This window comes from Somniosus microcephalus, chromosome 2, assembly GCF_052327205.1.
Source record: "Somniosus microcephalus isolate GS21.2 chromosome 2, FLI_Smic_1.0, whole genome shotgun sequence".
Lineage (NCBI taxonomy): Eukaryota > Metazoa > Chordata > Chondrichthyes > Squaliformes > Somniosidae > Somniosus > Somniosus microcephalus.
In genome coordinates, this window is record NC_140988.1 from 320,641,121 (window position 1) to 320,653,536 (window position 12,416).

The 12,416-nt window shown below is 48.0% G+C and overlaps 1 protein-coding gene across 1 annotated transcript in view; it reads left to right on the forward strand.

Moving 5' to 3' along the window:
* The first annotated feature begins 337 nt into the window (after positions 1 to 337).
* Positions 338 to 12,416, forward strand: part of alpk2 (alpha-kinase 2) — an 85,528-nt gene continuing 73,449 nt past the window's right edge. Inside the window, exon 1 of the mRNA XM_085974336.1 lies at positions 338 to 543. The gene's annotated coding sequence lies outside the window, so the exon portion shown is untranslated. The remainder of the gene's footprint in view (positions 544 to 12,416) is intronic.

Sequence of the window (12,416 nt, forward strand, 5' to 3'; positions counted from 1 at the left end):
CAGGTGACCGAAGATCAGGAGCGTGGGACTGAAGTGCAACCAAAAATCGAGGAGCAGGGGCTGCAACCTCATACATTCTATATACACATGGAACACGGACTCTAGCTCGCAAAAAAATGAAATTACTGGTGCTGTCGTGACGCCACTCTTTTTGTGTGGGGGATCAGAATGTAGGGAAATTTATGTAGTACATTATCAGAAATATAAAATCACAGTTTACACTGGGAGGAGAGGGATCCGAGTTCAGTAATCACTTGCTGCAGCTTGATATAGTATGTTCGATTAAGACATCTTCAGAATTAACAGCTGGCTCCGGACTGACATTGATGGAGTTTGAAGTTTGTTCTCCCTCGCCCGCCTTACCTTGCCCAAGTTTTGGGTATTACTTTAGATCCATATGATCAATCCCAGAGCGCGTGTGCAGCGTGTCAATTACAAGTTACTCCGGGTAAGGCACAAAAATAGATCAATGCACTTCAGCACATCGTGTGTGATTAATGTGACCGGCAATCTTCCTTTTCATCGCCGAGAAAGTAAAATAAGGTATGTAGAGAGCCTCGGATCAATCTTTCATTTGTGGGGGATTCGCCGCCAACTCCGCTTTGCAATATATTTAATGATGATATCCAGCATCTAACGAGTGTATCTCGTTCTCTGTTTTAACCCGTGATAACATTATTTTATTGTGTAATGATATCATACCATTTTTTTTCAACTTTCCGGTCTTTTATGTTGGCAGATATTATTGAGAAACGTACATAAAGTAATGGATTCTCGTCAGCCTGGTTTTATTTTGTAGTTTTAGCGAAGAGCTTGTGTGGAAATGTGAGGGATCACCTGTGAAAGCAACTTTTAAATATTAAATAAGCAAGTTTTAAATATTTTGAAGAAAGACCAGGATTAGTAGAATTTACTTTCAGATCATTTTATTATGATTATAAAGTTATTACAAATCTAACCAGACCAACAGGGTGTAAAGTAGTTGCCTCCATATTTATGCAGCAGTTGAATCAGTTACTGTTTGATAATTGGTCGTGGCTTTGGAACCATGTGGGCAGCCGGCACGCAGTTATACTTCCTCATTGGCACTGCACTCCAGTGAGGGAAGGCAGAGCCCCGTGTACCTCAATATATGTGCTGAGTTTGTCTCATCAGCCGCCAACCACTGGTGAAATTTCCAATGGGAGAAAAGGGCCGGCTGTCATGTCAGCTTTTTCCTAAAATTAGAAACTGAAACACGATCCCAGCAAACAGCCTGGACTCGTTTTCAATTTTTCCCTTGCCTTTTTACCCCAAGAAATGTGTGCTCCTCAAGGTCAGGGCTGCTTGTAATTGGGAATACAACAATTTCAGTGGCCCTATTAGCACCAAGCACACCCAGGTCAGATACAGTAAGGTTAAATGCAGAACAAAGCTTAATCTCACTGTTCTAACAATATCACGCGGGGAGGGGGGGGGGGCAAGTGATCGGGAGGGAGTGCTCGGGAGGGAGGGGCAAGTGATTGGGAGGGAGAGCGAGGTGATTGGGAGGGAGGGAGGGAGGGGGGAAGTGATGGGGAGGTAGTGATGGGGAGGGAGGGGCAAGTGATTGGGAGGGAGAGCGAGGTGATTGGGAGGGAGGGAGGGGGAAGTGATGGGGAGGGAGTGATGGGGAGGGAGGGGCAAGTGATTGGGAGGGAGAGCGAGGTGATTGGGAGGGAGGGAGGGAGGGAGGGGGAAGTGATGGGGAGGGAGGGGCAAGTGATTGGGAGGGAGAGCGAGGTGATTGGGAGGGAGGGGGAAGTGATGGGGAGGGAGTGATGGGGAGGGAGGGGCAAGTGATTGGGAGGGAGAGCGAGGTGATTGGGTGGGAGGGAGGGAGGGGGGAAGTGATGGGGAGGGAGTGATGGGGAAGTGATGGGGAGGGAGTGATGGGGAGGGAGGGGCAAGTGATTGGGAGGGAGAGCGAGGTGATTGGGAGGGAGGGAAGGGGAAGTGATGGGGAGGGAGGGGCAAGTGATTGGGAGGGAGGGGGAGGTGATTGGGAGGGAGGGGGAGGTGATTGGGAGGGAGGGAGGGGGAAGTGATGGGGAGGGAGTGATGGGGAGGGAGGGGCAAGTGATTGGGAGGGAGAGCGAGGTGATTGGGAGGGAGGGAGGGAGGGGGAAGTGATGGGGAGGGAGTGATGGGGAAGTGATGGGGAGGGAGTGATGGGGAGGGAGGGGCAAGTGATTGGGAGGGAGAGCGAGGTGATTGGGAGGGAGGGAAGGGGAAGTGATGGGGAGGGAGGGGCAAGTGATTGGGAGGGAGAGCGAGGTGATTGGGAGGGAGGGGGAGGTGATTGGGAGGGAGGGAGGGGGAAGTGATGGGGAGGGAGTGATGGGGAGGGAGGGGCAAGTGATTGGGAGGGAGAGCGAGGTGATTGGGAGGGAGGGAGGGAGGGGGAAGTGATGGGGAGGGAGTGATCGGGAGGGAGGGGCAAGTGATTGGGAGGGAGAGCGAGGTGATTGGGAGGGAGGGAGGGAGGGGGAAGTGATGGGGAGGGAGTGATGGGGAGGGAGGGGCAAGTGATTGGGAGGGAGAGCGAGGTGATTGGGAGGGGGGAAGTGATGGGGGAAGGAGTGATCGGGAGGGAGGGGCAAGTGATTGGGATGGAGGGAAGAAGTGATGTGAGGGAGGAGGGAAGTGATCGGGATGATGGGCAGAAGTAATTGAGAGGGAGAGCGAGGCGATCGCAAGGGAGGGGGGAACATAGGAACATTAGAACAGGAGTGGGCCAGTCAGCCCCTCGAGCTTCTTCCGCCATTCAATGAGATCATGGCTGATTTGTGTCCTAACTCCTTCCACCCGTTTTGGCTCCACATCCCTTTATACCCTTGTCTAGCAAAAATCTACCAATCGCAAATTGAAAATTATTAATTGAGCTAGCAATTACTGCTTTTTGTGGAAGAGAGTTTCACATTTCTACCACCCTTTGCATGAAGTGTTTTCTATCTTCTCTCCTGAATGGCCTGGCTCTGATTTTAAGGTTATGTGCCCTTGTCCTAGACTCACCCACCAGCAGAAAAAGTTTCTCTCTATTTACCCTATCAATTCCTTTCAAAATCCTAAAAACCTCAATCAAATCACCCCTTAAACTTCGATATTCCAGGGAATACAAGCCTAGTTTATGTAATCTCTCCTCATGATCTAATCCTTGGAGCCCCGATAACATTCTGGTGAATCTGCGCTGCAGTCCTTCCAAGGCCAATATATCCTTTCTAAGGTGCGGTGCCCAGAAGTGTACACAGTGCTCCAGATGTGGTCTAACCAGGGCTTTGCGTAGCTGTAGCAAAACTTCCTCCCCTTTTTATTCTAGCCCTCTAGTTATAAAGGCTAATATTTCATTAGCCTTTTTGATTATTTTTTGTAGCTGATTACTACATTTTAGTGATCTGTGTATATAGACCACTAAATCTCTTTGGACCTCTACTTGCTTTTCACCATTTAAAAAATATTCGGATTTATCCTTTTTTGGTCCAAAATGGATGACCTCAAACTTACCTACGTTGAAATCCATCTGCCACGGGTTTGCCCACCTATTTAATCTATCAATGTCTCGTTGTTATTTTATGCTCCTGTCTATATTATTTATTATGGCAACAATCTTAATGTCATCGGCAAACATGGATATATGGCGCTCTATTGCATTATCAAAGTCATTAATAAATATAGTCAATAGTTGAGGCCCCAGCACAGATCCTTGTAGGACATCACTAGTCACTTTGAGTACATACCCATTACTCTCTGTCTGTGCAGTGATCGGGAGAGAGAGCGAGGCGATTAGGAGGGAGGGGGAAAGTCATAGGGAGGGAAAGTGAGGTGATCGGGAGGCAGAGGGGTAGTGATTGGGAGGGAGAATGACGTGTCAGGGAGGGAGGGAGGTGATCGGGAGGGAGAGCGATGCAAATGGGAGGGAGGGGGGAAGTGATCGGGAGGAAGAGGGGAAGTGATTGGGAGGGAGAGCGATGCGAATGGGAGGGAGGGGCGAATGGGAGGGAGGGGGGAAGTGATCGGGAGGGAGAGGGAAAGTGATCGGGAGGGAGAGCGATGCGAATGGGAGAGAGGGATGCGAATGGGAGGGAGGGAGGGGGGAAGTGATTGGGAGGGAGAGCGATGCGAATGGGAGGGAGGGGGGAAGTGATCGGGAGGGAGAGTGATGCGAATGGGAGGGAGGGGGGAAGTGATTGGGAGGGAGAGCGATGCGAATGGGAGGGAGGGGGGAAGTGATCGGGAGGGAGAGCGATGCGAATGGGAGGGAGGGGGGAAGTGATTGGGAGGGAGAGCGATGTGAATGGGAGGGAGGGGGGAAGTGATTGGGAGGGAGAGCGATGCGAATGGGAGGGAGGGGGGAAGTGATCGGGAGGGAAAGTGATCGGGAGGGAGAGCGAGGCGAATGGGAGGGAGGGGGGAAGTGATCGGGAGGGAGAGGGAAAGTGATCGGGAGGGAGAGCGAGGCCATTCAGAGGGAGGCGGGGAAAGTGATCTGGAGAGTGGGCCTGTAAAACGGGTGTGGCATCATCCAATTTCTAAGCCAGGGTATTTTCTGCAGAGTACTCTCTTCCTGCCAGCTGAACATAACGATCCTGGCATAAGCTATAATCTTCTCAGCAAAAAAAAATCTTCCTCTTCCATGATGTTGAAATTGTATGATTAACTTAGTAGGTATACATAGCAATAATAAACATCAACAAGGGAGCAATGACAGTCGTATTTTGCCCTTTTAGCTGCCTGTGATTTTCGTTTTTTCCCAAATCAGTTCTGATTAAAGGAGAAGGAACACTAGCTCACAAGTGGGTATGAGCAGCAAGCTGCTTAGCACTAGGACATACAGACTAAAAGGTCCTTGGTTTGATTCCTATCCTACGCTGAGCTAGCTAATCTCTGCCAGGGTAGCACATGAAAAAAGAAACTCTTGCATTTATATAGCGCCTTTCATGTGCGCAGGATGTCCCAAAGTGCTTTACAACCAATTAAGTACTTCTGAAGTGTAGTCACTGTTGTAAAGTAGGAACTGTGGCAGCTAATTTGCGCACAGCAAGGTACCACAAACAGCAATGGGATAATGGGATAACAGCAACGCTGCCTCCGCAAGATCCTGCAAATCCATTGGCAGGATAGGTGCACCAATGTCAGTGTTCTTGCTCAGGCCAACATCCCCAGCATCGCAGCTTTGACCACACTCGATCAGCTCCGATGGGCGGGTCACATTGTCCACATGCCCGATACGAGACTCCCAAAACAAGCGCTCTACTCGGCGCTCCGGCACGGCAAGAGAGCCCCAGGTGGGCAGAGGAAATGCTTCAAGGACACCCTCAAAGCCTCCTTGAAAAAGTGTAACATTCCCACCGACACCTGGGAATCCCTGGCCCAAGACCGCACAAAGTGGAGGAGAAGCATCCGGGAAGGCGCTGAACACCTCGAGTCTCTTCGCCGGGAGCTAGCGGAAGCCAAGCGCAGGTAGTGCAAGGAGCGCACATCAACCCAAGCACCCCACCCACCCGCCCCTTCAACCACCATCTGCTCCACCTGTGACAGAGACTGTAGGTCCCGCATTGGACTCATCAGTCACCTGAGAACTCATTTTTAATGTGGAAGCAAGTCATCCTCGGTTCCGAGGGACTGCCTAAGAAGAAGAAGAAGAGAATGACCAGATAATCTGTTTCAGTGATGTTGGTTGAGGGATAAATATTGGCCAGGACACTGCAATTTTCTTCAGCAGCCCGAGGAAAACAAATCAACTAAGGTTTCCCCTCTTGATTCTGCTGCCTGTGTTGCTTTTGAGTTAGAGAAAGATGAAACTCTGTCAATCGATGTAACAATACTAACATCCAATTGTTGGTTAAACATTCAGTGTTAATATATAGATCTAACAATTAGCTCACTTAAAACTAAATATCAGCTGCATGGGAACTTTTTTAATATCACGTTGCAGTTATATTGCACCCAGTAAGAAGCAAAAGTGGTATGAGACTACCTCCTCTAGTTGGTCTCAATCCACTTGCTAAAATACAAAGTGTTGTCAGTTTTGGTAAATTTGCACCCAACATGTGGGAGTACCTTCACCACACGGACTGCAGCGGTTCAAGAAGGCAGCTCACCACCATCTTCTCAAGGGCAACTAGGGATGGGCAATAAATGCTGGCCTTGCCAGCGACGCCCACATCCCATAAACAAATTTAAAAAAAATGTACCACAGATTTTGTGCTGATATGAGACCAAAGCTGCCTGTACAGGACAACAGACTGTTGAAGTTTATAGTTGAAGTTTAGTTAAACATTCATGAAACTAGAGTCCCAGTTGGCTGGTCCACGGTCACAGTCACTAATACAGGTAGACTACCCTTTATCCGGACTTCCGAAAACCGAAACCCTCTAAAAACCGAAGGTTTTTTCGGTCAGCGTAAGTCGTGCGCACGACATGACCAGAGTGGCACACGACTTACAGGCCTAGCCGGATAAGGGATAGTGTAGCATTTTTCCGCACTTCTGAAAACCGAAATCGCTCAGCGTAAGTGTACTGAATGTTTTCCTTACAAATAAACTGTACTACAGTATTTATCCCTGTAACTACAGTATTTATAGTCGTTATTTATCCCACCCTTTCGGATAAGGGATAGTGTATCCTTTATCCGCACTCCCGAAAACCGAATTACCTCTGAAAACCGAAGTGTTTTCGCGCACCTTCCGAAATCCGAAATTTTCCTAAAACCGAAACATGGCTGGTCCCGAGGTTTTCGGATAAAGGATAGTCTACCTGTATGATGAAATATAAACAGAAAATGCTTGAAATACACAGCAGGCCAGGCAGCATCTGTGGAGAGAAAAACAGAGTTCATGTTTCAGGTCTGTGAACTTGCATGCACATGGTGCATGTTGCATATGTATTAGTTACTAATCTTGGCATTTCCCATTGGAAGGAGTGAGATGGTTGGTTGGTGTCAAGGAATCTCATTTGCACTGATTTGTGCTCGTCATGATATGATCTTGCGAATAATTCTGCCACATATGCTGACTGTGGTAGCTACTTGGTCCTGTCTGCTTTTAGCACATCTTTAATTTGAGTTTATGTAGCAGCAGGGGGAGGGGCTGGAGGGAGCATATACAATATCGCACTGAGAGACAGCAGCTTCATAAATGCACTCTCCAGGCATGCCCTTGCTCCTGGGCTCTGCCTCAGCATTTCCAGTGGTTTGAACAGAAGCATGATCTATGAGCAGAAATGAACCCTGCACAGTAGCTTGCTCCAATTGATCCTCCAGCAGACAGGTTAGCCTCTTATATATTGGAACTCTATAGCAGGAGTCTGAGCATTCACAAGAGATACTCTGACTCGGTTTAGGAGCTCCTCTACAGATGGCCTTGGAGTTGCCAAGTGCTCTATTAGGGACTCTGAATGATCATGCATAACTACACAGTAGCAGTCAGCAGTCACTTCAACACTTGCCATCACACTTTGCAGAATGTTTGGTGCATCTTATAATGACTATAGAAATGATTGGTGCTCCGGTAGCATCCCTATTTTCAGTGCAGCTCCCTTGAGCTTAGGATACTAGGACTGTGTAGCTGAGGCAGGATTTAAGCTGGCCCTCATCCATCTGTTTCCTGCACCTCCACTGCCTCCAGTACCCACTCCTGCTCACTTGTGTTCCATGATTCACCCAGTGCACACTGCTGTACCTCAATATCTGAATTCCATAGGGTGAATATATCTGTACCAGTGTTTACGCCAGTAGGAGTGTGTGACACATGGTGCTATGACGGGCTAGCTCCTTGGTAGCCACTGCCTGTGGGGCAGTGAGCGAGTAGAGTGAGAAGAAAGAACATGAAAAGGCTGGCACTGCGACTGAACTCTGGGATGCCTCTGACTTCACCCTCTCCTACTTCTATACCACCTGACACTAGAATCACAAACTCAACCTAATCATTAACTTCAATAGAGAATAAAATCAGACGGGGATGGTGGGGTACATCAGGCCTCCAACCTAAACTTGCCTCGTTCCTGCCGGGCGGGTCAGGTTAAAATCAGGGCTTGTATCAAGTTTTGGGATTTTTTGACCACTTTTCCATGGAAAAGATTTGGAAGTGGTGTGTTTTAAATGAAGGCACGTCCACACAGGTTTAAAAATTCTTCTTACAGCCATATGCTGCAGCCACTGAGTTAAAGAGAAGTCTTCTATGTAAATGAGCCAGGCATTGAAGATCTGTTAATACCATAACTGAAGGCAATAGTTAATTCATTAACATTTCTTAGGCTTACAACGAACATCCACACCTGTTATGGTTGGGATGGCCTGCTCACTTCAGCCCGGCATCTTTGCCGAGAAGCCACGCGTGTGGGGGAAATAGCCAGTTGTATTGACAGCCCTACTGGTAAATCACTAAACTGGAAAGAAATCAGAGGGACTGCTCACCTACTTCCTGTGGTTAGAAGTAACAAAAAGGAGTGGAAAATCTATGTTCAAGATTAGTCTTGGAAGCAAGCCCAACTGAGCAAGACACAATTCATTCATCCTTATTGGATTCATTAGTGACTATCTTATATTTATAGCCCCTAGTTTTGGATTCCCCAACAAGTAAAAACATTTTCTCTACATCTACCCCATCAAACACGTCCATAATTTTAAAACCCTCTATCAGGTCACCTCTCAGTCTTCCCTTTTCTAGAGAAAAGAACTCCATCCTGTTCAGTCTTTCCTGATAACTGTACCCTCTCAGTTCTGGTATCATCCTTGTAAATGTTTTTTGCACTTTCTCCCATGCTTCTATATCCTTTTGGTAATATGGAAACCAGAACTGTGCACAATACTTGAAGTGTGGTCTAACCAAGGTTCTGTACTGTGGCATGGTTTATTATTTTTCTTATTCATTCGGAGAAGTTTAAAATGAAGTGAATTAATAATACCAATTATAACTATCGCTCTGCGCATTCACTTTCTATCTGTAAAATAAAACAGTATTACGATTCTAATCTGGTCTTGTCTCACTAAATTGTTTTCAGCCCAAACTACTGCAAGATTATAGAACTGCTTGTGAAGGCATGGGGGTGAAATTGGGCTATGCCAGTAGCAAGAAACAGGCCCATAGCAAATTGACAGCCCAATTTTCTTTTCCATTGAAGTCAATGGAACTTCGGGCTGCTGATTGGCTATGAGGCTGTTTTGCGCTACTGCCGTAGACCAGTTTGACCCCCATGATATCACAGTTCAGATCATAAGAGGTACAATTGTTACACCAGTGTGAGTGTCTCCAAAGGTTTCTTAAGCTCAGCAGCTTTACCATAGCTTGTGGCTGTTCTGGACATCTCGTGGTTTCCAGAAACACCCACAATCATGCAAATTCTGCAAAAACACAGATTTTAGCAGTGCTGTCATAATAAATGGACAGAAACTCAAATAATTGAAAGTAGCTTCACTTGACTGGCCTCTCAAAACTCAATTGCTTTTCACTTGGACGGTCCACTTAAATTCATTTGAACAACAGAGAAAGAAGAGCAAACAGTTAATTCAAAAACAGGTGCCACTTTCAAAATAACCAATCAATGAAAAATCACACCCAGACACTGGCACATTTGTACCTAATTAATAGCTAATTTGCCAATTAAGCCAGCCCAATTACAGGTAGACTATCCTTTATCCGAACGTCCGAAAACCAAAAACCTCTAAAAACCGAAAGTTTTTTTTGTTCAGCGTAAGTCGTGCGCACGACATGACCAGAGTGGCGCACGACTTACGCTGAGCAGGGCAGAGGGTCACAGAGTTCCCTCCTGGGTAGGAGATTGCAGGCCGAGCCGGGCAGTGTGAAGGAGGTACCGGGAGAGTGAACCCAACAATACAGCGGCCCGTCCGATATTCTTTTCTCCCCCCGACCCGACCCAAACCGCGGCCCATCCGATATTTTTTTCTCCCCCGCCGACCCGACCCGACCCGGCCCGCCCGATATTCTTTTCTTCCCCCCCCGACCCCGCCCCCCCCCCCGACCCCGAGCCCCCCCGACACCCGCCCGAACCCCGACCCCGACCCCCCCCGAACACCGACCCCCCGACACGACCCGACCCCCCCCCCGACCTGAACCGCGGCCCGTCCGGTATTCTTTTCTCCCCCCCCACCCGATCCCCGACCTGATTTGCGGGCCAGCTTAGTAGGAGTCAGCCGATATCCGGCTTTCCAGAGAAGCAGGAAGGGGAATGAGACACGGAACAGTCGCAAGAGGTAGCCTGAACTTTTACAATTTATATTAAATACAAATTTCCCAGTCTTATAATAATACCTTCTGAAATCCGAAAAATTCCGAAAACCAAAACTCAGCTGGTCCCAAGGCTTTCGGATAAGGGATAGTGTACCTGTAGTACTTCCAGAAAAACCTACCCAGTTAACAGCTAGCTATCCAAAATTTCGGGGGGAAAATTGGGGTCGCACCTCCTTTGGGGTGCTAACTTCATCGGGGTGCTACTTTTAGCGCCCCCACCACTGATTTTCCCAGATAGCATCCCAAGAGGGAGGAGGGGCGCTACTGGAAGCGCCCCTCCTCCCTCTTGGGGCGCTGCGAGGCAATATCGCGGCGCTGCGTGCCGTGGTACTGAAGGCCTTCCTACCCTTATTAAAGGGGAGGGGCCTGGCGCAGCGCGTCACGGCGCCCAGCTGGGCCACCAGGGATCGGGAGTGCCGGCAAACGAGCCCTGCACTCGAGGAGTGCCGGGCTCACGGAGTGCAGCCGGCACCCCGTGGGGGGGCTTCATGGGGGCCGGGGACGGCAACGAGGGCAGGTGCTGGCTGGCGGCCAGCAACAAAAATGGCTGCCCGCCACCTCCCCTTTAACTAGCGCCACCCCGGCCGCAGGTAGGCCCCCCTGACCCCGTCGGACATAGTGTCCAGCAGTAAGTCAGGGGGCGCTACCGAAGATCGTGGCCGGGGCGCGAGCGGGGCGCTGCGCACGGCGATGATGTCATCACCGGCAGCGCAGCGCCACGGGGTGCTAACGGTTACCACCCGCCGTTAACCTCCCACTGAATTTCGTGAGAGGCATTGGCGGCGCCGTGCCTGGGCGTTAGTTGTTTTGTGCCCCGTTAGCAATCGAATTTTTCCCCCTTAGAATTTAACACTTACCAAGTCACACACTCAATTTCAGGTCAAACTCCCTAAGCTTACTCACAAAAAAATTTTGAACTCATTTCTCATGTCCTCCAACAATCTATAAGCTTTCAGAATCCCCATTTCTTGATTTATCCCACTTCTGTCACATTTTTTCAACCTTAGTGATATTCTACACTATGGATTACTTTTGCCTAGGGTTGTCAATAAAGAAAAAACACCTTTACTGCTTAAGATACAAATAAAAACTTGTTTTCTAGATCACAATTTGGTTTGATTTTTAAATCATTATGGTATAGAAATATTAAGTAATGGTCAAGTACTTATTTGTATTAATTGATGAGGGCCACCTATACAAGTAGCTTTTGGGGGTGAAATTGGGTGCCTTTGCGCCTCCCGTTAGCGCCCCGGGGCGGGCGCTAATAGCTTTGCGACCTGGCGCGGCGCTGACATCGACTCCCACCAGATTATCACACAGCTAATTATCTTTGCTGCTTAATTTTATTTAAATTAGACAAAAGTTAAAAATCTTATTCCAGGTAAGACGATACCTCCCAGCTCAGTGCAAGCAGCTCTGTAAGTGATGAATGGTACAATGAAAGACATAAACATACACAGTTCCTTTCAGTGAGATGCTGAAGTGTGGAGATAGAACACAAAGTGATGAGAAGCACCAGTAAGATAATGAATCACAGAAGATTACAGTGCAAAAGGACGTCATTCAGTCCATTATGTGTGTTCTGGTTCTTGGATATTTATAGAAAATGCTAGAAATTCTGCCAAATTAACTACGTAAAGGAGCCCGTCACCTCTACCACGGAGAACAACAAGTGCAGCATTGTCATAGGAATACCATCACCTCCAAGTTCAATGCCAAGTCACATACCATCCTGACCTGGACATATATCACTCTTCCTTCATTGTGCTGGGTCAGAATCATGGAATTTCCTCGCTAACACCATTGTGGGAGTGCCATCACCACAAGCGGTTCAAGCAGAAGGCCCACCACATTCACAGGGCAACTAGGGATGGGCAATAAATGCGACCATACCAGCATCATCCCATCCAGAGAACAAATTTTTAAAAATAAGCAGATTGCTAAAATATTTTTGCCCTAACTTTAGAAGTAAAAGTGAACAGTTGGTGATGTGATTGTGCAATAGCATCACTTTTTATGCCTGTACTAACTTTAACACTTTCTTAAAAGAGCAGGAGAGTTCTCCCTGGTGACCTGGCCAATATTTATCCCTCAACCAACATTGCTTAAAAAAAACAGATTAACTGGTCATTATCACATTGGTGTTTATGC